We start from the raw sequence: 27,297 nt of genomic DNA on the forward strand, positions 1-27,297 counted from the left end.
CGCCGTACCGGCTGGAGAACTGGGGAAAGCAAGTGGAGAATGCCCAGCACTTGTGGACTTGTAGCTGACGCCTGATATCGGGGAATCCTCGGCCCTCCCACTCGCCTTTCTCAAGCAGCTGTAGAAAGGGAACAGACTGGTCTATGGCATTCGGTACCGACATCACATCAGAACGATGAAGGACGAACCAAGCCATCAAATAAATATACGGAACTGTAGCATACGGTACTGACATCATATCAGAACGATGAAGGACGAACCAAGCCATCAAATAAGTGTACGGGAGCTCCAACTTAATGGTAGGAATCTGAGTCGGTTTGTCATTATCTCTCCGTGTAAAAGCACCAGAAATCTGTCGAAGCCCTCGATGAATGTTAGCCACCATCACCGGAAGAAGCGAAAGTTCCTTCTTGTAGGCAAGCTGAACTGCAGGATAGAGCACTTCCAGTGGCAGAGCGTCACCAGACTGATACGGGACCACACATTTCTTCAACCAGATGGCGAGATAACCGGCAAGGAGGGTCATCGGACGAATCGGCGCAGTCGCATGGAATAAAAATGATCTGAACTTGGTCCCTGCAGGAAAGCCGCTCTCAGGACTGCTATTGGTATAGGAGCGGGCGTCAGTCTTCTTCAGCAGCTCGTTAACCTCTGAAGAAGTCAGCGGTGCCAGTTCACAAATAACTTCACCAGAATGGCTCTCCAGATTCATGAACAAGTATGATGCGAACTGCTTCAGGCTCACATTTGCTTTGGTCCTCTTCGCTAGGGGCTTAGACTGCGCCAAAGCAATGTGATAATGACAAGTGAGGTCCCATAAGGTCTCGTAGCGGTCGGGCATGCGATCCTTCAGCTGACTCAACTCATGGTTGGAGGGAAAGTACTCCTGGTATAGCATCTGTCCCATGGGCAAGCCAGAAATCTTGTGCATCTCATGAAGAGCCAAGCCCAACTCTCCGTGCCTGGTCAGAAAAGTGTTGGAATCTGGATTATAAAGCTCGCATAGGGCAAAGAAATGTTTCGCGCTTGTAGGCAAACCATGCATGGTGGCCCGAATGGCTGCATAAAGACCGCAAGCATGTAACTCCTCGCTCCATCGGCTCAAGACGTACTTCGTCATACGAGCCCACCAAAACCTGTCCAAAGAATGGACCCAACCATAGAATCTGTGGCGCGGTGCAGGCATCTCCCGTCCTAAGATAGCGAGGCGATTCCTCAAAGTAGAAGCAGTGGCGAGGAACTCGTTACGAGGCGGAGTATCTAGCCCCAGTACTCCAGGACGCAGTCCAACAATGTGATCCCTGCTCGAACCAGGAACTGCCTGATGAGTAACATAGCCGCAATGGACACTCTTATGCTCCTCTGTCAAACGCCACGACATCTCCCGTTTCACAGCCTGGCGCCTGAGCTCAGTCAAAGAACGGTGTCGAGGAATCTTCGGCAAATACATAAAACGACTGCCAGTCTGGTAAAACCACTGCTCAGCTTCAATAAATGCTGCATCGGGATCTCTGGTAGAGTCGCCAAACAAGAAGTCAGTCTTCCTAAGAGACTGAACGGAACCGGCATCCTGCACGAGAGGCGCATCTGTGATCAGCTGGCGAAGGGCTTGATGTCCACCTTCCCTCACCACTTGAGCAACTTCCGGCGACGTGCCCGGACCAAACTGAGAAGTAAGCGGAATGGGCGAAAAGTCATCAGACGTCGAATAATATTCGTCACGACGTCCATTCACCGCATGCGATGAAAAGGCTCCGGAAGGATATTCCACTGAAAACAAGCAGTTAAGTGTTTGTTAATTTCAGATATAAAAGGAAATTGAACTCATCTTACAAATTGGTAAGATAGAGTCATTACCTTATAAAGGGCGAGACGATTTGGCCACATTGCGCATTTATAAGATAGGGTATATCGACAATATATCCCTGCCTTATAAAGCACGATGCAGCGTCAAAACGCCCCCTTTATTATGAGATGTGGTTTTGACCAAGCAAAACCCATCTTTAAAGCGTCGATCCTCACCAAGGAGAATCAAGGCTTTTCCCGATCGCCTCACCAAGGAGAGCAAAATGGGGTAAAAGGACTAATTTGCAAATTCTCAGAAGAAGAGGGTTAATTTGCAAAATTTCCATAAAGCGTCGATCCTCACCAAGGAGAACCAAGGCCTTTCCCGGTTGCCTCACCAAGGAGAACAACGGGGGGTAAAATGGACCAATTTGCAAATATCCAGAAAAAAGAGGACTAATTTGTAAATTTTCGAAAAAAAAAAATTGCTCACCAGCATATGAGGGAAGCGCGCCATCAGCCGATGCAGCAGGAAAACGACCTCTCGAGACTCGCGACATAATGGCCTACAAAAGAAATCAAGAGGTCAGATCTAGAAAAAAAAAATCACATTTTTACCCCCTGAAAGATAAGCTCGAGGCGACGAATCATAATCCTAACCCTCGCATGCAACCACACAAGTTCATAAATTAAATTAAGCATAAAAAATGTTGAATTTATGAAGGATATACCTGAGGAAAGGCTCGAGGATCCGACAAAAACTAGATCTTGAAAGGTGCTCGAACCACGCGCTCGAGGGGCTCGAAGGAAACTCTAAATATGGAAGTTTCGAGGGATTTCTCAGTCAAAGATCCGAAGGAAGGTTAGATCTAAGACAAATATCAAATTTTTAGAGAGATCGGATGCTTGAGGGAAGAGAAAAGCAAAAAATAGACAAGAGGGGGGGCCGGCCCTAGGTGGAGGAAAAGAAAAAGAAAAAGACCCCTTTTTATAGGGTGAACCGGGTTGAACCAAACCAAACCGAACCGGACCGGACCGGTTTTGAACCAGAATCCAAATTGAAGCCGAACCGAGCATCGAAACGACTTCAAATCGAGCGACGATTCAACCCATCACTTACTCACTCTTCTCCCACATGTTCGGAAGAGTCGGAGGATTTTTTGAACCGATTTACTGCCTTTTTTGGCTCATTTTAAGCCGGTTCAGCGCATTTGGGCGCAGAAAACACTCCGAAAAGTATACGAGTATAAACTGCTTCTTAATACTCCAATAAGGTATATGAGTATAAACTATTCCCTATTTTTGGTTTGAGAAGTTCCTGGAGAATATTGTTTATAAATATTCTTAAGGATAACTCAACCACACTACGCCGGACAACGCGTTGTACATAAAGACTCGACGCCACAATCGATGGTCAGCTAAAAATTAGAAATCAGGAATCGACTTCAAAGTTCAAAATTCCGACAAACGGTCAGACAATAAATGCAGCACCGGAACTCTTACAGATATTCGACAAAGCACCGAATAGCCTGGAAGATTGAAGGAATCAAGAACGAAGATCATTCCAAGGTCCCGTTACACCGAGTGAAGGTGGGGACGATCATATCCAAAGTATTCCAGACTCTTCTATAAAAGAACGAGACTGAAATACTTTGGAGGGGGTATCTGTAGGCATATAAAATTGCTTATAGGTCCCCTAGCATAGCTCGGCACAAACCGACGAACCAACGAGGCGACGAGATCGACAAATCGCACGCGAACAACGGAATGAATCCACCCGCGTGCAGAATCAAGCTAATGAGTTGAGGAATCAACGAGTCATCCAACCGAGAGCGGACTCGGACGAATCACGATCGAATCAAGATCAATTTCGGACTCGAACTCAGAAGCGGATTTACTGCCAAATCAGGAATCCGACTTACTGCCAAATCAGATCAACCAATCAGAGTCTCAATCAACCGAATCACGGACAGAACCGGAAACAACGGAAAAAAAAAAAAAGATCACATTTTTATCCCCTAAAAGATAAGCTCGAGGCGCCAAATTATAATCCGAACCCTCACCCGTGGTCCCACAAATTCATAAATTGAATAAAGCATAAAAAATGTTGAAATTATGAAGGATATACCTGAGGAAAGGCTCGAGGATCCGACAAAAACTAGATCTTGAAAGGTGCTCGAACCACGCGCTCGAGGGGCTCGAAGGAAACTCTAAATATGGAAGTTTCGAGGGATTTCTCAGTCAAAGATCCGAAGGAAGGTTAGATCTAAGACAAATATCAAATTTTTAGAGAGATCGGATGCTCGGGGGAAAAGAAATTCAAAAAAGAGGATAGAGGGGTGGCCGGCCCTAGGGTAAAGAAAAAGAAAAGAAAAAAGACCCCCTTTTATATAGGGTGGACCGGGTTTAGACCAAACCGAACCGGACCGGACCGGGTTCGAACCGGAAGCTAAATTGAAGCCGAACCGAGCATCGAAACGACTTCAAATCGAGCGACGGTTCAGTCCATCATTCACTCACTCCTCTCCCATTTGTTCGGAAGAGTCGGAGGATTTTTTGAGCCGATTTACTGCCTTTTTTGGCTCATTTTAAGCCGGTTCAGCTCATTTGGGCACAGAAATCACTCCAATAAGGTATATGAGTATAAACTATTCCCTATTTTTGGTTTGAGAAGTTCCTGGAGAATATGTTTTTATAAATATTCTTAAGGATAACTCAACAACACTACGCCGGACAACGCGTTGCAAATAAAGACTCGACGCCAACAATCGATGTTTAGCTAAAAGATCAGGAATCAACTCCAAGTTTAAAATTCCGACAACGGTCAGACAATAAATGCAGCACCGAAACTCTTTCAGACATTCGACAAAGCACCGAATAGCCTGGAAGATTGAAGGAATCAAGAACGGAGATCATTCCAAGGTCCCGTTACACCGACTGAAGGTGGGGACGATCATATCCAAAGTATTCCAGACTCTTCTATAAAAGAACGAGACTGAAATACTTTGGAGGGGGTATCTGTAGGCATATAAAATTGCTTATAGGTCCCCTAGCATAGCTCGGCACAAACCGACGAACCAACGAGGCGACGAGATCGACGAATCGCACGCAAGCGACGGAATGCACCCATACGCGTTCGGAATCAAGCCAAGTGTTAAAGAATCAACGAGTTATCCAACCGGGAACAGACTCGGACGAATCACGATCGAATCAAGATCAGTTTCGGACTCGAACTCAGAAGTGGAAATCAGATCAACAAATCAGAGTTTCAATCAACCAAATCACGGACAGAACCGGAAAACGAACACAACTCAAAAACTCGAAAAAAACCCACACCTAAGGGGGCTCGGCTTAAGCCGAGCCACCCATAGGGGGCTCGGCCCTGAGGTGGCCGGCCCAGATCTGTGCCTAGGCACAGATCTGGGTGCCTATAAATAGGCCAAGTGGTGTTCATTTTCAAAGGTCGAACTTTCAAGAGCCGAAACTCTGCCGGATTGAAGAGTGAACTCGGAGCTTTGAAGACTTGAAGACTTGCACATTCGGATCTGATCCTCGGCGAGCATCCACGTCAGAAAAGGCAGGATTTCGAGAGGAAGAAAGAACAGATCTGAGATCTACACGAGATCACACTCCAGATCTAAGCTTGGTCTTAGATCTCGAGATCTGAGCGATTATTCCCTTGGTGGACTAATCCCTCCCGGCTATTATTCCCTTCGTGGAATAATACCCATATAATCGTGTAGATCCGACCGGATCTAGATCGCGCGGTGGTCCACGGATTAACCCCGGCGTTGGCAAAGAACCCACCAAAGCGAGCGACCGCAAAACAGGAGCTCGCGATTTGTTCACAGAAGGAAAGTTGTAATTTTTTACTTTTTTTTCTTTGATTTAGTTGTAACCGGATCTATAAAAGACCGGATCTTTGTAATCCAAGATGACAATTATTTCAATGAAGAAAACAGTTTTCCCCGCGAACAAGTGGGAGTTTGAAGGGTTTTAACCATGAAGAATTTTGATGGACCCACCATCAGTTAATTTGATCAGTGAGGGGTTTTGTGGTGTAGGACAGTGAGTCATCAAGCACTCCACAATTACACCGTGGGAGTTTCATGAGGGAAAATTGATCTGATGAAGTCATTGAATCTCATCTTAATGAACGAGTGCTCGGAAAGTCACAATAGGAGTTGGTGGAATTGATCCTGGTGATTGAAACTAACCAAGGATTGGATGAAGGAAAGAAGATATTCTGTTATCTTTCACTTCGCAAGAGAATCCTGATTATCAGAGAGATGTCGGTGACCGTGAATGGTTTGGGCAACTGTTCCTAAGCGGGTTAAAGCAGATGAGATATGCTTCACCCTTGAAGGAATTTAGAGTCATAGAGAGAGTTTCGTGAGGGAAGATTAACCCGATGAAGTCATTGAATCTCATCTCGATGAAAGAGTGCTCGGAAAGTCACAGTGGGTGGATTTTAATCATCTTGGAAATGATTAAATAGACATAATTGGAGGTTCTTAATCATTTTTTCATCATGATTAAGAATGAATTATTCAGATAACTGGTCTTCATCTTGAATAATCAGCTGATCTCAGGTTATCCTTAAGAGTATCATGTGTAGTGTTCTCCAGAAACTTCTCGTTGGTGGGCAACACTGCCACGGTATCAGGTCTTGGTTCCTGACTTTGTATTCTCCTCGAACTTCCTATCGACCCCCAGCTTTTTTGGCGAAACTGAGTCTGATGAGAAGTACATTATTTTTTAGCCATGTTGTTGGAAATAAGGGAAGCAATTTAACCTCGTATACCTGTCGGAGGAATATGGAGAAGCAGTTTATACTCGTGTACTCATCGGAGTCTGGGAGAAGTAGTTGTTTGACCCTAGAGGGGGGGTGATTAGGGTCTTATGCTAATCTAATCCGATTTTATGCCAATTAAAAAACTATTAACAAGTTATCCTAGCAAGTATGAAATACAACATGATATGTGAGCTAGGATAAGTAATATGAACAATGAGATATATCCTATATGATAAAAAATATGCAAGGATATATAAACTAACACAATGGTGATATAATCAAACTACAAATGTGATAGGGCAAAATACCCAAAGAGTAATAGACAATTGGCGATATAAGATAAATGCAAGAGCAAATGCGCCAATGACAAACTCAAACACACTCAAATGATCACGGAGTTCGAACCTTCCGTCCTACGTCTCCGCTCCCCACTCCTGGGGAGAAATCCACTATCACAATCGAGTTTTCTACGCTTACCCGAACAACGTTTACACCTCACAATAAGGTTTTCTAGTTCACCAAAAACTCTGCAACTCACACACTCTTGTAATCCCACTTTACACCCTCTAAGTGTTGGCCTAGCCCGTGTCCTCCTCCTCAAATGCTCGGATACAACCTCTCCCTAGGTTCGTCAACCGACACCACTCCTCTTGGATTCGACCCCGTCTCTCACCACACACTCCTCTCGGTGTACAAGTGTATTACAAAGTGAACCTCACACTAAAGCACAATTACAATAATTATTTGTTCTCTAATATGGATGAGAACACAATGAAAGCTCACACTCAATTGTTACAACTCTCACCAACCCAAATATACTATGTATGAAAAATATAATAAGCTCAAGTGGGTGTGTGTAAGCAATGAGTGAAATCAAATCAACTAAACTCTATTAAAAATACTAGCTTAACGAAAATAATAAACAACAAAGAATTAATTCAAAGCTAGTATTGAGTTTAGAAATTCTTCTCTGAAAAACAAGATGGAGAGATAGATTAAAATGAAGCCCAACGAATGTAGATGATCTCCTCCACTTGTGTAAAACTTCTTCACAAACAAAACTCTTTTAAACAAACTTAAACCCTTGTTAAACTCTTGTTTAAAAACTTCTTGGATCATTTTGGTAATTAGGGTTTGAGGGGTTTATATAGGAAGAGAAACCAACAGCAAAACCTCCAACCAAATCCCTCAAAAACCCAAAAAAAGATTTTTTTTAGATTCTATACAAAAAGAGCTATTGGATATACGACGGTCGACCGTGAAATTCTCGCGGTCGACCGCGAGCCATGTTAGAGACTGAGAAAATTTCCAAAAACATCTGCGGTCGACTGTGACGGTCGACCGTGGGAATTTTCAGCTTGACGGTCGACCATCACGGTCGACCGCGAAAGACCGTGACGGTCGACCGCAAACAGATATATGAAAATGACAGTTTTGTAAGCAGTTTTCTAATTTAAAACCTTGTTTAAAAATATCAAATAAATTCAGAAAAATATAAAACTTTAGAAAATAATTGTAGACATGATAATACACATGCTACAGAAACTGGTTTTCAGAAAAGACCTCCCAAATGAAAAATATCATCATTTTACAAAATAGTCCAAAACATAAAAATGTGAACATATGAGTTTTGACATTTTAGCTTAACAATGTTTTGAAACAATACAAAATAATTTTATAGACTTGAAGAAAGATGTAAACTATTGTTATGAAGTCTAGAAACAATACAAAATAATTTTATAGACTTGAAGAAAGATGTAAACTATTGTTATGAAGTCTACAAATAATGAATATAGTATTTTTTCAAAATACTCATATAATGCACTAAAACATGATTTCATTGAACTAAATAAAATTGATATTGATGAAATCATATATATGCATATAAGTATGAAACAAAAATATTATTTTCAATTGTATTCAATTTTTTCATAGTAAAACTTGAAAACTCAAAACCATGTATGTATATAGAGCTTAAAGTACTAACACACATAATATAAATTCCTAAACTAAATTACCCAAGCTTGATCTTAATCTTCAATAGCTTGACTTGGTAATCTTGCGGATGAAGCTTGAACTTGGATCTTCAACTTGAATTGCAATGTTTCACTCCACAATTCCGCCAACCTCCATTGGATATGATTGTTGAAGCACAATTCCATCCATCCTCTAACGCGTTGTTTGTCTATAATAAATAGAAAACCGCAAACACTAGACAAACAATATTAGTAGTAAATTGTTTGTTAAACATCATCAAAACAAATAGGCCAACAGTAGTTTATACTCGTATACTCATTGGAGTTTTCACCGTTCTCATTTAGCTTGTTTTGTCATTATGATACCAGCGTCAACCAAGACTTGAATATTGTCTTTAAGGGTCAAACAGTTCTTGGTGGGATGTTGAACCCTCCTGTGATATGCACAATAATTTGGGTCCGAAGTCTTGTTAGCTTCCTCCTGATTCGCAATAGGTGGCAGCTTAATTTTGTTGTTGGCGAGGAGGTACTTAAAACTAAATGGAACTTCATGATCTTCGAAAGAATACTCCTTCTGAGACCTCGGATCGGGAGTTCTCTATTACCTATGGGGTTGTTGTTGTGATGTTTGATTGGCATTCATAACAGTTGTAAGTGTCGTCAGTTGACTTCTCTCAGCTTTCTTTCTTTTGAGAAAGTGTTCAACTTTTTCTCCATGTACCTTCAGTTCCTTCCAAGTCTTGGATGGGATAATCTCCATGGCTTCCAGAACGTCAAGGGAGAGATTATTATGTCATGTCTGCAGTATGAACTCTTCCGTGACTGGATCGCGATAGTTCATTGCTTTGCTTCGTAAGCATTTAATGAAGGTGTTGAGTGACTCTCTTCTCTTCTGCTTCTCATCTAGAAGAATTCTGACTAATACCTTAGTGTCATCATCGAAGAAGTTACTAAGGAAGAGATTTTCCATGCCATCCCAACCATTAATGCTCCCTAGCTTCAGACGTCGATACCAATCGAAGGCGGCCCCGTGAAGGTTACCTACGAATGACCGTACCATCAAGGGCTCATTACCAGAAATCATACCCAAGTGAGACTTGAAGTAGATCAAGTGTTGAGTTAGCGATCCTTTCCCATCAAACGGTATGAAGTTAATCAGATTAAACTTTACCTGATACGGGATTGACTCCCACTCTCTTGGATATGGGAAAGGAATGTCGGTCTTCTTCACCTCGTGAGCAGACATAAAGGTGTTGACCTTGTTCTTAAGCTCTTCCATCATTTTATTATATTCGTCTTCATTTTTCTTTGGGGGATGTTGGGGAGGCTAGGGAGGATTAACCGGACCACCCACAGTGTTATGGCTGTTGGGGAAAATGTGTTCATTCACATCTGCGTCACTATCATTTTGCATCGTTTTGAGCACGACGACTAGATTCAGCTCGCTGACTTAGCTCAGGTTGTTGATGAGACTGAGTCTGCAACTCCCTCATCTATTGCATGGCTAATTACATGTCCATCTTCATTTCATCTCGAATTTCTTCTTGCTGCTTATCCAGAGCTTCTTGAAGCATTTGAGCTAGTTGATCAGGAGTGATGGTGAATGCCTCACGGGTTAGTCCTATGCTAGACATTGTTTCGTTTGAAGCGACTGCGGAGCAAGCTTCCAATACTTCATCATCTGAGGGTATTCCTTTATGCATCCTTTGATAATCCCTACGTCTGATCGTTCTCATTTAGAGCCGAGTTATACGCTGGGATATCCCCGGATAAGAGTCGGGACTAGAGTTAGTCGAGTGTCGTTTTGACTTTCCTTTATCAACCATATTGATGGTGACTTCTGGGAATTTGCCTAATCTTTTCTTACGAAAGCGTCTTGATTTGGGCTTTGACGCTTTGGTGGAAAGCCTTTGGAATACCAAGACGCTCTGTGAAGTGGTCTTGGATCAGCTGCACTCTGATAATATTGCTCTGATAAGACTCTCACATGAACAATGAGAGTTTCTCTCTTGGATAGTACTCTTCCGAGATTTCTTCACACCCCCAGCCTGATAGTACAACTCATTAGCATAATGACCAAAGCAACCTATCATTGGTTGGTGACTTCCCAAGTATAACGTTGTCTTTTGACGGACACGTCTTCTTCTAGGGATGTAAAGTCTTGTTAGCATTCTCAGGAGTCGCACGTTTAGAGTCACCCCCTTGCGAGCATATAGTCTTAACGGGCTCCTGGGCTTCAACATGGACCCCCAATCGGGCGGTGACGGGAATTCTCCTACGCACAGCGCACGAACAAGTACACTGAGGTGTCCCGGTTTGTTTGGAGACGACAGGACACTCTTGCGTAATAGTTGGCTTGTGTGAGACTGTGCACAACCCTCAGTCTGATCGACTACTTGGGTTAAGTGCTTTCTCTTTAGTACTTTGCCTCGATCTTCACGCTGAGGAACAAGGTGATCTGAATACATGATTTTTGATCTTGGAGAGGTTAGGACTGACCCAAGGTTCACTGGAGGCAAGGTGGAAGCAACCGTGGAGACTAGACCTGGAACGGACGTCGACGGAGGTGAAGAAGTGACCACGGGAGCTCTTGTTTAGGCAAGACAGGGGAAAGTGTCTCAGAATTTAGCGAGACAAACTAGGGTGTCTTAGCTACACCATTGGCTATCTCAGGTTGGGAGACAGCTAGTGGTGTCTTGGCTACAGGAAACACTTTCAGGTGTCAGCAAACTTGATTTTCGCATAGTTCTGGACTTTAGCATCCAAACCTTGTGAGATTTTGGTGGTTTTTTGGCCATCTCTTCCTTCTTCATAAGAGCGCGAGTGTGTACGGCATGTGCACGATATTTTTTGATGTGCTCTTCCCTCGTTGAATGAGTCCTCTTGACGAGAACCCACTCTTCAGTCGATGGCTTGGAAGATGCGTCGGTGACTTGATGTTGAAATGGCTAAATTGCTCGACGCTTCCTTGACTCCAAGTCTGCATAGTAGCAAACTCCATTAACTTGTTCCAGGGCCTTGGTGAGCTGATGAGTGAAATGTTGGTGCTGTCTCTAATGAGCCCTCTTCGTCAGAGTTGGCACGGTTTCATCGAACGACTCCTTGACTGAGGAGTTGTTGTGAGTAGAGACTCCAACTTGGTTGATCGTCAGAGGGGTATTGCGAGGGGAAACTTCAGCAACGATTGGACGATACACATCACCCTGGGCCTTCATCGAATCTGAAGACTAGCGAACCTTCTTTGAAGATGATATTTTCCTGCACTTACGGGGTAAGGGAGATCCGAAGGAGGAGGATGAAAGGTACTCCTCGAAGTTCTGTTGGTCGAACTCATACTCGATCGCTGAATCAACCGAGATCTTGATCGGTTGCAACACTACAGCCTCGGCAGCAAGGCTGTTGGCTCCCACTGTGGTCGCCAGCATGTTTACGTTAGAAATCAATTTCATTGTTTAACCCATTACAACATCTATCGTTTACACAGATTCAAAAGAGTTAATCTTTTTATAAGATTTCTCGTTACAACAAAAACAAAAAGAAATCTCCCAGAAACACACGCAGAGATCATTTATCGGTCGCTGCTTACGTGGAATCTTTGCCTATGCCAGGGATGTGTTAGCCCGTGGACCACCAATTCACAGATTTGGTTGATCGTGAAGAAGGCTCAGTGTTCTTTGTCTCAACGAGAAAACTTAGAACAGAAGTAAATAACCTCAATAAGGATTCTTTGTGCATTTATCAAAAGTAAATAATCTCAGGGGAAGGGGTGAAGGCCTACGGATCTCTTGAAATCTTCTTTTTATGCACAAGAATTCGCTAAGATCCCGCCTTTCTCTCTAAAAATCGTGGCTCTGCTCTAAAAATCGTAAGTTCTCTCATACGTACGTCCGTCCTCATGATTCCCCCGCCCTCCTCTTGATAAATGCACAAAGGGGGGTATTTATAGGCTTCAAATACCGTGTTTGTGGATAAGATCTCATGATTTGAACATATCTTCAGTTAATAACCACTTTCCCGCATTTAAGGATACTCCCAAGGAAGTTAGGAAGCTACTGGACCACACGAATCCTTAAAAATCTATTAGAAAATACGACGGGGCACCTTCCATGTGCGAGACACATAGTGTGTACGGGGGTGAGAACTATTTGGTGTCTCAACCCCCACCCCCCACTCACCCCACCCCCCCCCACCCTCCTGAGAGCACCATTATGGTATCTCGGGGGCGACACACCCTGGACTGTCTCACTTTTCGTGAGGCAATCCCGAGTCTTATCATTCCACGCGCTTCATCATTTTGATATTTTTTACGTGTTCCTTTTCTTCCTTTCGACATAGGATGGTCCTCTTTGACTCAGATGATTATGTTAATCATATCCTCTTCATCTTGAGTTGTATTCCGGAACTTATAGGTAATTTTTGATGCACACAATGACGCCTTTTGACTCAACATGGGAGTCGACTCACGTTTGATTTGGTCGAGTCGAGTCAAAAAGGTCTGTCAGGCGAGCTTCGCTTCGTGAGTTCAAATTTAACACAGAATTTGACTCTTTGCATGGCTGACTAATAACTCCTTTTGACTCGGTCTGGGACACATCAACTCGTGTTTGACTTAGTCGAGTCGAGTCGACATAGGCTGTCTAGTGAGCATCGCTGCAGCTTGTTGTGGGCTAGACCTTAGGCCCTTTTGAAGTGTTTAGCCCATGAGCGTTCACTTCTCGGATCCAAGCTAATCATCATCCTAAGTGAAAATATATTTTGACCATCTACAGACTCTAATGAAAAAAGGATGGACTAGAGATACTACTTGCTTACTATGCAATAAGGCTCCTGAAAGTGATGAACACCTATTCTTATAGTGCTCCTATCTGATTTGGTCTGATCATTTTTCTTGCCTTCTCTTCAAATATCTTCTTTACTGCAAGAGTTCAATGTTATTGTGGAATCATACGGTGCTTATTTCATGGAAAAAGATGATAGAATCCTATGGTCTATTATTTTTTTCCATCAATTTTTCGTGCTTATGGTGGGTAAGAACAACCTTATATTCAGCAAAATTGGTATCTTTTCTCATACTTTGGCCCTTAACATTTATTATTTTATACTTTTATGGATAGGTAATCTCACATATAAGAGAGCTGCCACTGTTCACAAGTTAGTGGAGGAAAGGGGGATTACCTAACTCCTACTTCAAGATGAGTCAGACTCCCATGACATGGCTCGGGTGGATGATAATTTTTGAGGAGCCAAACAGTTTAAAAATTTCTTTCTATTATTTATCTTTAGTTTACATACAGTTTTAACTTTATTTCTTGGCTTTGATGTAAGTATGAGCTTTCTCATAGCTCCCAACACTGTATATTCTTTTGCCTAGATTTTTTTAGAATGGTTTAGTTTGAATTTTAGTCTAGATCAAACATCTATGACCATAGTAATAGGTGATGGTTATGGTCATCTTTCTATTCTTAAGCATGAATTGCTTGATCTTTTCTTCCCTTAGACTATTCATTCTAGGTTAAGTTTGTGTTTTGGAGTTAATGATATATGACCAGGGTATTTCACCCTATTTCTTGCTTCAAAACACCTTATGTGTAAATCTCTATTAAAATCTTCCGCTATTATCAATGCATTGGGTAGGATAATGAACAAAGTAAAGTATGATATTAGCTAAATGGTACTTAAACACCTTATTGTTTCACCATCCTTACACTTAATTATCCTAAATTGTAAAAAGTAGCACATGCATATCTGAAGTTGCCCACTGTTAGAATATTGTAAACGGCATTTAAAAAACCTGTTAGGAGAAAAATGCCTCCGTCATAGAAATGAAGGAGGCAATACAATTATAAAAATATTTCCTCATGCAACTAACAGATGTGTTAGTTTTTCTTACATTTTTGGATATTAAAGTGATATTTTTTGCAACTAAGGTATTTAAATGTAAATGTGGTGGAAGAATAAGGTACTTAAGTGCCATTCGGCCTAAGATATTTGGATCAATGCACCAATTCCTAAATCCTATTGTTTTTACGACAATCAATTGTCAAGTGAGCAAGTATCACGGGATAGCTTTTGTCTTGTGTGACTAACAAGCACCATTTGCTTTCATATATACTACAATCAACATCCCAAGGTTATAATCTCCCATTTTCTCCGCAAAAATGGTACTGCATATGGTTGTATTAGCCAAGATGAAGCTTCTCTCTTGCGGCTTAAGCAACTGGCAGCTGTTCTCTCTCCTAGTTCCTTTTGCAATGAAGCTTCCCTTTGCTACTCAGATGCCATTATCTCTTACTCAGGTGATTGTGATCATGAGAGACTTGCTATTTCGAATGAATCGTTTCTTGTTCGGGAACCCAATGCAGCAGAGAGATCACAGGTGGGAGAGAACTTTCAGGCTTATTCAAGAGAGAACAATGATGGAGAGTAGGGGAGAGATGATGCGGGCATATGATGATCATCTGAATTTATCAATTGTGATGCTTTGAGGATCTTTGAGGAAGAGAGGTTATGTACGTTGGTATGTTATATATAATGAGTGTTTCTTGTTGTTTGGTTGAGTACTCGAATGGAGGAATTGGATGAGAGTGTTATATACCTATGTGATATCTCTGTTAAATTTGAGAGCATTATTATTGCAATATGTGATTAGTGCTCTATTCTTCTTAAGTATTTGAGAAGAATTTGGTGCCTAAGAAATGATAATAAAGTTCTATTGACCTTCAAAAAGCAAGTACTCTACAGTAATGAGAGTTTTACTACTATTTCATTTGAGAATTTCTTGCTTCAAATTTCGTATGTTGCTTGATGAGGTTCGTGAAGCTCTGATTTGTATGGTTCTTTAATTTATAGTATGTTTTCCAGAATGTTAACCGAGTGGTTCATGCATTAGTGGGATATAGCCATTTTGTTGTGGAGGCTAATTTTTGGTTCAAGGAAATACCCGAGAACTTTCATGCTTTGTTGAGCGAGAATATAGATAGTTTTTATAGACTTCTCCATTTTGTTGAGAGTCTCATGTTCCAAAAAACGTTTCATATGTTTTGTAAACAATGCATAAAAAATAAGAATACATAAATCTCTTGTTTAGAAATTACCTATTCCGGATCTTTTGAAAGGATAGCCACACATCTGATTTTGATCTTTGAACAATGGCTGGAGGGCTTCCACATTGATACGGCGAGCAACCGTCATATATCACCTCGCGACTAACTCATAAATTACAAAATTGAGAAAAACTTATGTCAACTTAAGTGGACGTCCACTAAGTTTCTTAGTCATTGATGATCACTTGATTGAGCTACATTGTGGATGATCTGCACCATTGAACTTGATTTATATATTCTAAAACCCCAACACATCAAATTTGGGGTGCACCCGTCATGGTTTGAGCCTTCGTCGAGCCATGTAAAAAGTTTTATTCATTCGAAACCGTTAAAATTGATACGAGTGGATGAATGGTCAAACCACGACGGGTTCACCCCAAATTTGGTGTGTTGGGGTTTTAGAATATGTAGATCAATTTCAATGGAGCAGATCATCCACAATATAGCTCAATAAATTGCCTTCTTGCAGGAGCACGTTATAATATAAAAAAAATAATCCTCAGTCATCACAAGGTCTAGTAACTGGAGGGACTTTATTTGTTTCAAGTTTAGCTCATCATCTCCAAGCTTTAATAGCTTGTAGACCTGTAATGGTGACTAGGTTCGCTGTGTATGATATATATATATATATATATATATATATTTCTTTTTATCTCTCTATTTAATCTATACACAAGTGCATGCGTGCACACACACACACACACACATACATACATATATAGATCTATATATATGTCTGTATGTATGTATATATACACACACACATATACAATATATGTGTGTGTGTGTGTGTAGAAAAAAATATATATGAGTTGACAGCCCATTTTACAATATATGCTTTCAGCTCAATGTCATGTGAGCCCCCTGCTAGTCACATCAAGGTGGGGCTCACATGGTAGTGAGCTGACAGCTCATTTACAAAATGAGCTGCCAGCTCATACACAGTTTCCTCAAATATATATATATGGACACACACACACACATACACACATGTATGTACGTATGGATGCATACATATATGTATGTATGTATGTATACAAATATATATACATACATACTTATATACATATACATACATACATGCTTACATCCATACATACATATGCGTGTGTGTGTATGTGTGTGTGGATGTATACATATGAATATGTATATGTATATGTACATACATACATGCATGCATGCATCCATACATACATACATATATGCATACATCCATACATATATATGTGTGTGTGTGTTTGTGTTTGTGTTTGTGTTTGTGTTTGTGTGTGTGTGTAAAGTAGATGATAAAACCCTAACTCTTTAGGATTAGGAACCAGTTCACTAAAGAACTAGTTTGACCCATGTAGGATCCACCTACTCAATTGGGCGGACACACCAATTACTAACATACTCCCACTCACACAATGTATCATCTCTTGCCCCCTAAATCGACTCCCTAAGTCATTGATTCCCTGAGTTAAAATCTCCCTGAGATTTTCCTTCCTTATCAATTCTATGTCCATACGTCATTAGTGTAGTGTGGACCATTGATAACCTAAAATCTGGTAGCCTTGTTGTCAGATCTGTTAGGACTGACACAATGATCTCCCTCAAGAAATAAAAACACACAAATATATTGTAAGTATATGGTATCTTGTACCCCAGATCTGATCAACTATGTCTGCTAAAGCGCCTTTGATCCCTCAAAGAAGAGAACATGAACCCTCGCGTCTACTCTTGATTCATCGCACTATTAAAACCTTGCCCCTAGAGTAAATAAGAGTTACGCATGCAATGCAATAATGAGACATATCAATCGTTCTTCATCTGGCCTTGAATAGTTGAGCGTGTTAATCATCTACTTTCTTGACATTGCTCCGTATGTACGATTTTTTTTCATCATAGTAGGAAATAAGCAACTAAAGTAGTGGATATATACTCATAACAACCTTTCCAGACAGCCAAGTGTTTCTAAGGGTACAGTGACCGCCCTCCATCACTGATGGTCATCTATAAGGGCTCACATAATGAGAAGTAGGGATCCATCCGTCGAGCTCCACATACGCAGTCCTAGGACATGCCATGTGGAAACGTGGTGTGGTGTTACTTCTCTCTCCCTGAGAGCATGCATCGTTAAATAAATACTATAAGGATGCAAGTTCCATTAGCTCATAATGAACTTGTATAATCATATCACCCTGTGATATTTTTGGGATTTCCCGACAAGCCTACACCCCATGCACCAATTGAGACTCCTAGTATGACTAATAATAAACATGTAAAGTGTGTATGGAGTCGCCACTTTAGTCACTTCAAGATATAAGTATACAAGAACCTCATCCTGACCCAGTCAGAGTGATCAATAGAGTGCTTCCACTATTATCCAACCGAATGACACAATAATATAGTCATTGCTCTAAGCCAAATGACATCTAGCATTCGATCCCAGCATTGGCAATTGCGATATCTCCAAAGGGGATCTCTTATGTGATAAGAGCTCCTAATTGTTGATGTAACTTTTAATGGTGCACCTAATTCCTTTGTGTACACTGTACGCTCCATGCGATGATAATCATGCAATAATATGACATAAGCAACCCAATGCCTTTGTGTACCCAGTACACTCGATGCAATGATAATCAAGCAATAATATATCATAAGAAATCCTAGATATGCATATGGATGAGAAAAAACAATCAAATCAAATATAATATATTATAAAGCGATCATTCGAAATAACCTAAATGTATGAGGTCTCAAATAAAAATTTTCATTAGAGACATAGCCCCTAGGGCTCAAGTAGATCCCTGATCAACTGAATTATAGGAATACACTTAGTGCAATCTCCTTCTTCTCAAAGTTCTTAATGTTATAGTATTTGATCTGGATTTTATTCGATTTTCCAAATTAATTTGGGCCTATCGGCTATCCAGCAATCGGCGTTCTTTTACAATAGAGAACCATATCATGCATTACATGTCGCATTGCAGTCAAATTCTCCAAAATTTGCATAACCAGACTGCATCCAATTCTACTATGTATATTACCACATGTCCGCTCTAAGTAGAAAACAAGCTATACGTTACTGCTTCTTGCTACTCTAAGAAATGACCCGGCTTTCAATAAGGGAGCATAACCAGACATTGACACTCGGTCATTCAGATTATTAGCCCAGTCGACATTTGAATATCTCCGTAGGTGATATTCTATGCTGTCATAGCATAATACATAAGCTGTAGTCTGAATCAAATATATAAGAATCCTTGGTAAAAAGACTTATGAAAATCTCTCATTAAGAATATACCAGACGCTCTTTGCATTCAAATTATCTACGTACTTCTCGATAAGATTGCTATTCTTTGTAGCCCACCAGGTGTACAACATCGAACAATCTTCTAGATCTTGTACTGGCCAGCCTTAGATCTCTAAGTCCGATTTGAACCCTATTCCGACTCGAATATTGTCGCCTCAGTAATCACCCAAATCTCCTGCTCTCAGGAGAAAATGGATCTTCCAATAAATTATCTCAAACTACTTAGTCATAGACTGTCATTTGAATAATCCTTAAGAGAAAAATTAGTACACTCTTATTACAGATTTATTAAGATTATTGGCATTTACATGGAGTATTATTTTTCCCTGAAGAACATTTCATGTCATCAATCCTTTTATGTCGATAATAAAATTACATTCCAAACAAAGAGAATAAAACCTATGGCCCCAACCACAGTATTCAAAGATATAATTTTTTAAATCATTATAAAATTTTTGAGAATGGAATATTAGATTTTTTAGAGATAGACTAGATTGGGTAGATCATAGTGTCATCTCTACCTGAAATCTCCCACTCGAGATTATTTATTTATTATATTCCATTACGCATCTAACCATGCAATATGACAAACATAAGTAAATAATTTCATTTTTATCTATTTAATTACCTTGTTTTATCTTGTTAATTTTACTTGGGTTTTTTGTTTCTCGTGAGGTTAGTATGCGCCACAGGAGCTCCCATAGGAACCGCTACCCAACAAAATCTAAGATTTTATTATTAAAAATTCTTTATTTAATTAAAAAATATAATTTTTTAATTAAAAAAAATTTTAGTAATAAACATAGTATGCAATTGGATCTAAATCCTAAAAGAAGATCAAGGATGTGGGCAACCCTAATCTCGTTTTGATAGTAATGTAAACCGTGCATAAAAATAAGAATACATAGATCTCTTGTTTATAGATTACCTATTCTAATTTTTTTGCCTATTCTAATTTTTTGGGAGGATCGTCATTCATCTATTCTTGATTTTCGAACAACGGCCGGATGGCGACCACACCATTGCGGTAAGAGATGATATTACCCTGCAGCTAACTCATAAATCATATAATTGACGAAGAGGAAAGAGATGATATTAGTATATTTTTTCCTCTATGTCTCTCTATTTAATCTCAACATAAGAGAGAGAGTGTGTGTGTATAGAGTAGAGGACGGGACCCCAACTCATTTTGATTGGGAACCGATTTACTAAAGAACTAGTTTGAGCCCACTTATGATCCACCTACTCAATTGGACAGACCCACCACTTACTAACTTTTTTTTTTTGTTATAATTAATGTAGATTAGATAATAATGTTTCATTTCTTTCTTTCTGTTTTCCGTTCTTTTCATTCTCCCTTCGTTTCGTTCATCACAGTCAGATGCTCACTTCATGTTGGAATGTTTAGTGATCTTCTGTTTTCTTTTTATGTTTTGGTCAACTTAGGTGGAGCAATACTTGACTGATGTCGGCTTTCGCATAATTTCTTGGATGCTTATCTACGAAGTTCATTTACAGGTCGCTTTCTTTGAAATTTGTGATGCCTCTAGTTTTCTCTTTTTGAATGGAAAAAAGGAATCCTAAGGTCAACACATCCTTGTGGAAATATTTTGGCAGTTTACTGTGTCTTATTTTGTACTTAATTTTTGCGACGAATATTTTTCTTATATTTTTTCACCGCATAGTAAAAACTAATTAAACATCAAGATTGATAAATAGCCAACAACATTCAAATGAGTGTATACCATGTATACACATACTATGGTATAATACATCCCACATATATGGCAAGGCATTCAAGGGCTTATTATTGCGGATTGACCACCTCTGATATTGCCCAACGGTGGGTAGTCCAGTCGACTTGTAGTTCTACTGTAACAACAAATGCACTATCTCAGTAAAAATCTTTTTTACTCTTTTACCCTGAAAGAGTCTATTTGTCAAAACAACAAATGCCTTTCTCTGGAGCTAAAAAAGGAGAAAAAAAATCGTTCAGCGGGTGTAATGATAGAACTATCAGTGGTCCGTGCAAGGTATCAGAGGGATTAACCTACAGTTGAATAGAAACCTTTCTCGCTATGCTTGCTACACGGAAGACCTATACATTCCAAGTTCCAGGAATGGCAGGAACGAAAGAAGTAAATAAATGTATTATTTTTTAGCAAAACAAAATAAATCTCATACTCAATATGCAGAAAGAAGTTAACATTAATTTTCCAGCTGCTATTATGTTTACAAATATCCAATTGCAACTTTTAACCAAATGCAGGTCATCCTTTGGTTCCTGTGTGCCCAAGAAAACATCTTAATATTAGCATAGTGTTTTGATTGAGTACTGCTCCAGGACAACACATGTAAATCGTACCTATTGGATTCTCTTGTATGTTCTCAAATCTAAAAATCATTTTTTTAATTGTTTTATTTGAGAACAAAGTTTGGTAATTCCTTCTCTTATATATTCTTTATGATTTAGGATTCAAAAGGGTTATCATATTTTAAATTTTATGAATCCAATTCATAAGAATTCGTTTGATTGAAAAAAGTTAAAAAATAAATAGAAGTTTTTGCTGCCGGCGGAGGAAAAGAAATGCTACAGTATTAGGTTTTCTGCCCCCCGCTACAGCTACAGAACCGATTTTTTTTAAGGTGGGTTGCTATTCCAAAAGGCCCATTCTCATTAATAAATAAAGGCATAGGCTAATTCAAGTGGGCTGCGGATCCATTAGTGTTCTGTGATAAAAAAACATAAAAAGAAAAATGCACCAGGGCGGCCTACTTGAATGTCTAGCCAACTTGATTCAAGCGGGCTAGCGTAGAGCACTAATCACCCAGGCCTACTTATAAGGCTAACAATTCATTTGAAACTGTAATTGTTCAGGCTCGCCAGCAGTGGGCCTGGTTTAGGTGTTTGGTTTCCAATTTGTATATGTATATATTAACCTTAGTTTGGTTATATGTTTAATTTCTTTGGATCCAAACTTTAAAAAAATTGGAATTTCTTTTATTTATTTGATTCAAAATTTTGGCACTAAAGCTTTTTAAAGGTATATGATGTATTAAAAGAATTGATTGAAACAACATGTTGCCAAAGTAGCGTCTCTGGTGTAGATCAATTTATTTTTAAAGATCAAAAGGCAGTGTGTGTATGGTTCATGCAAATACTAATCATCCCCAAGGAAAGTTAATATTTGAATAAATCATATGCATACTGATGATGATAAATATAAACAATTATTTAGTTTTACATGCGAATAATAAATTGGTCCAAAGAAATGTTTATTGTTTGACATGCCTTATTGTCAATATTTTATCACTACACCAAGAGTACCACTTGCAAATTAATATTTCTTTCGAAAGACTAAATATTAATGTTGTGTTAGGTATCTTGAGATGAGTATTACCAATTTTGAATTCATAAATTTTGATTTAAAATTTTTATGTAAGCTTATTTATTTTGTTATGTTGTTATCTGATTTAGCTATTAATTCTGCTTCAAACATCACTACCAACAGTAATTTCATTCCTATGCTAAATGTCACTAACTTCAAGTCATGACAAGAGAATATTATGATAGTCCTCGGAGTCATGGATCTCGACCTTGCGTTAATGCTTCCTTCTCCTACACCTCTTACAGACAAAAGTTTCACTGATGAGAAAAGAGACATGGAGAGGTGGGAGAAGTCAAATCATATGTGCATGATGATCATGAAGAGGGTCATTCCAGAAGCATTCAGGGGCACTATGTCTGAGAAGATAACTACTGCCAAAGAGTTCCTTGAGAACATTGATAAAAGATTTGCTAAGAATGAAAAGGCTGAAACTAGTAACTTTTGACAAATCTTATCTCAATAAGATACAAAGGGAAAGGAAATATGAGGGTGCACATCATGGAGATGTCTCATACTGCTTCAAAGCTGAAAGCACTTAAGCTTGAACTCTTTGAGGACTTGTTTGTGCATTTGGTTCTTATATCTCTTCCCACACAATTCAGTTAATTCAAAGTGAGCTACAATTTCCAAAGAGACTTCGTCTCTTAATGAGGTCATTTTATATTATGTGCAAGAAGAAGAAATGTTGAAGAAAGAGAAGACAAAAAGTGCTCATTTGGCTAGTACTTTCAAGTACAAAGGGGAAAAAAGAATGAAAAATAAGGAAAAGTTGCAGAAGCTGAACCACAAAAGAAGTAACACAAAGCAAATAATAGAGGTGGTTGTTTCTTTTGTGGGGCTGTAGGACATAAGAAGAAAAATGTACCAACTATCACGCATAGCGTGCAAAGAAAGATACATTTTTCAATTTTATTTGTTCTGAGGTTAATTTATCTTCGATATATAGACACACGTGGTGGTTAGATTCTGCTGCCACAACTAACATCAGTGTGTCTATGCAGGATTGCCTGAGCTACCGAAAGCCAAGTAATGGTGAAAGATACATCTATATGGGCGATGACAAGAAGGTTAAAGTTGAGGCAATTGGGATATTTAGGTTATTGTTAAAGTTCAATTGTTATTTGGATTTAAAAGAGACTTATGTAGTACCGTCATTTAGACGGAATTTAATTTATATTCCTATATTGGACAAATTTGGTTACTTTTGTTTCTTTAGAAATGGTAAATTTAGTATTTTTTAGAATTCAAATTCGGTTGGTACCGATTCTTTATCTTATGTTGATAACCTTTATTTTCTTGATATGGTTGCTTCATATCATAAAACCTTACAATTAAGCAATCGAGGTGTAAAGAGAAAATTGACCAGTGAGAACTCCGCTTCATTATGGCACAAGAGATTAGGTCACATCTCCAAAAGGAGAATTGAGAGATTTGTGTCAGACGAGATTCTAGATCCTCTTGATTTTATAAACTTTGAAATTTGTACTAAATGCATAAAGGGAAAACAAACAAACATAAGGAGATTTGGTGCCAACAGGGCTACAAACGTCTTAGAACTGATACATATAGATATTTGTGGGCTATTCCCATAAAGCGACTGTCAAAACCCCTTATGAACTTTGCAAGCAAAAAGCATAATCTAAAGCATTTACATATTTGAAGATGTCCAGTTGAGATTAGGCCTTATAGACCACATGAAAAGAAACTGGACTCCAGGACGGTAAGCTGCTACTTTGTTGGTTACTCTGAGAGATCCAAGGTTTACAAATTTTATGATCCTACTTCTAAGTCAATATTTGAGACAGGAAATGCCCGGTTTTTTGAGGATGTTGAGTTTACGTGGGGAGATAAGGTTAAGGACTTTGTCTTTAAGAGGAATATGTTAATATTGCTATAGCTGCTATTGACATTTGTTGAGATTAAGTGATCACACAGTCAATTATATCCGTGGTTGGATGGGGGTAAAGTTGATGAGGGGCCGCTTTCTTCCCCGAATATCTAGTTTTGAGTTAAGTGGATAAAGTCTGCACATATAGAAACTCATGAGAGGACAGTAAAGTGGAAAAAAAGAAGAACTGTGAGAGTTCTTGTGTGTAGTAGAATTTGCAAATGTAGCTAAAAAAAAGCGTTGTTCGTTAAGTCAGAAGAAGTTTTTCGTTAGAATAGTACATTGTATTTATACTTATGGTATATGGGTAGAACCATCATGTGGGCGAGCACAGGATGGTGGTGAAGAAGCATGGGTTGGCAGCTGAGTCTGCTCCTACTTTACAAGTGTCGGCTGGCGACTGGAGGAGAGATCACCTCAGCATTAAATGTGACGCGATCTAAGGCATGGTGGCACCGACGTGGTTCGATGAGTCATGAAGGCTATCGGGGCTAGAGGTATGATGGCACCTATCAGGCATTAAATGCAACGTCGATGTTGTATTAGTGAGAGAGGCTCCAAGCTGAAGTTGTCCTCTGGCTTCACCGAGAAGTAACGCCTTTCGAGTCATCATCGTGAGGCGTCGAATAGTAGGTCGAGTAGGCTTGTTCCGAGTCGTCTTCGACAAGAGGGTCAACATTACCGCGTTTCGAGTCGACATGAAGGAATGTTGACTCGATGAGTCGGCTACATTGAAACCCTTGTTAATCTTGGGCCACCAAGTCGATTGGGGCATTGCATGTAGAAGTACACCTATCCATTGCTGGCAAATGGTTGTACTTTGGTGATTGAAGACACCATAACAGTTGGCTCCTTTTGCTTGGAGTCGGCTTTAGCTGGGTCCGAGTGAAATGAGATTCGTTTTGGATAGACGTGGGAGTACATTAAATGTGGGAACTAAAAAGTCTCTTCAGATTGGCATGGCTAACGTCATTGCATGTTCTTTTGACTACCTCAACTTCGCTTTTCTTGGCAGATTGCAAGCTATTCAAGGTGAGTGGGCTGCGCCTCGATCTCTAAGATGTCGATTTGAATTCTAATAATTAATCTTGGCCATTTAGCCAGAATTTGATCCGACAGCCTAGATTTTGACAGTATAGAGTTAAAGCCAGAGAGATGGCGGTAATTTCCTTTTGAAAGTCTCTTTAGAGAGAACAAGACATTTCCCATTTATCTTTCTTCGGTGATCTTTTCTGCGATCTCTGATGGCATCCGAACCTGTTGATCGTCGAGCTCTCCTAGCAAGGCTCCATTCTAAAGTGACCTAGGCATAGATGAGGGTGCTCCACAGGAAGTTTGATATCCCTCGGGAGTATGATCTGATGGCCCTAACGAGGTTGGAGGTCGTTTACGATTATCGGCCGGAATGGGGCCCCCTGTACTTGAGGCACTTGGAATGCGGTCTACGGCTACCCCTGCTTCCCTTCCTCCAGCAAGTGTTCATGGTGCTAGGGGTATTGCTGGCGTAGATAAAACCGAACGCCATCACCATCCTGGTGGGGTTCGTGATGATCTGCCACTGGCTAGCGATAAAGCCATCCTTGCGGGTGTTGGGCTGGCTAGTGGCTGTGAAGGTGAACCAGACTAAACTCCACTATTATTTTCAAATGGTGGGGAAGTTTAATCTCATCACCGGCCTTCCTGACTCCCATAAGGACTAGAAGGAAAACTTTGTCTAGGTCGTGGGGGACGACCTGGAGTTGGGCTACTCCAACTAGCCCGAAATAAGGAGGGAGGCACTCATGGAGGGTGAGTTGTTTTACACCGAGAAGGATGCGCTCGACCAGATCAAGACTTATGCTGACTCTCGTCGAGTCGATCATTTGCTCGATAACTCGGTCTTACGGGTCGCCAGTGTGTCGGTAGTGCCTCCTTTTGCCAAGGACCAGGAGAAGGCTATGGTCCTTATTATAGGGACAACAAAAGCGGTGATGGCGCTAACTGTTCCTTTGGCTGCTCCCCAGGTGGGGTCATTTGCTAGGCCCATGAAGCGTCTTCATCGGGACATTCCTCCAATAGAGGTCGAGACGGTCAAGGAAGAGCCTGCTCCCACCCTCATCCATAGATGGAGGAGGCAGTCCCAGAGAGAAGATGAGGAATAGGAGCCTTAGGTAGCGACCGAGATGGCCGAGACCGACATCATTCATCTGGATGAGTCGGCCTCAGGAGAGCCAGTTGAGGCTCGTCATGAAGAAGGAGCAAAGACCAAAGCCATTACTAGAGTAGGAGAGTCATCTGGTCACCGTAGTGAGTCAACTCACCAAGAGAAAGAGCCGATCGAGGAGGAGATGATGCCTCTTGTTAGGCTAGAATATCGCTTTCCTTACTGCATCGCTGACATCGGAGAAGAAGAATAGGAGAGGATGAGGAAGTACCTTATCAGGACTTCAGGGATCAGCTCTCGATATGGACAGGACCCTAACCAGGAGCACCACTTCGAGATTGATCACCATCTCAATGTTTGAGGAACTATCATGGGCTCTTGTCAGATACAGTCGAAGGTGGTCGAGCAGTTCTGGCTTCCTGAGGATGAGGATTTTTTGCAAGGGGTTTTTTGATGTCGGTCTCCACCATAGTCTTCGCAGCTACTTTGTTCGAGGTGCTTTGGTGGAGATGGAGTTATATGGTAGGATGGAGTAGGTCTGGACCGCATATCTCAAGATTCTAGGGGAGGTTACTTCCCTGATTGATGACAGAGGGGTCGACCATGAACTGGCCAAGGAGACGCTAGCCCCAAATGCTTTCAAGGTCGACAGGCTCAGGTAGGAGTTAGAGGAGAGCAAGAGGAAGGCTAGGAGACTAGATGAGGTTCTCCGAGAGAGGGACCATGCTATGGTGCTGGTTAAGGTCGAGAAGGAGACGATGGTGCACGCGAGACGTCAACTGGACGAGGAGCATGCAACACTCACCAAGCTTCAGGAGGAGATAGCCCACATGCAAGAGTCTTTAGCGGCCGCCCAAAGCCATAATGACTATCCTGAGTTGGAGTCTCACCTCCAAGAGATCATTGTGGGGTATCACCATGGC

This window comes from Asparagus officinalis, chromosome 1 (genome assembly GCF_001876935.1).
Source record: "Asparagus officinalis chromosome 1, Aspof.V1, whole genome shotgun sequence".
NCBI lineage: Eukaryota > Viridiplantae > Streptophyta > Magnoliopsida > Asparagales > Asparagaceae > Asparagus > Asparagus officinalis.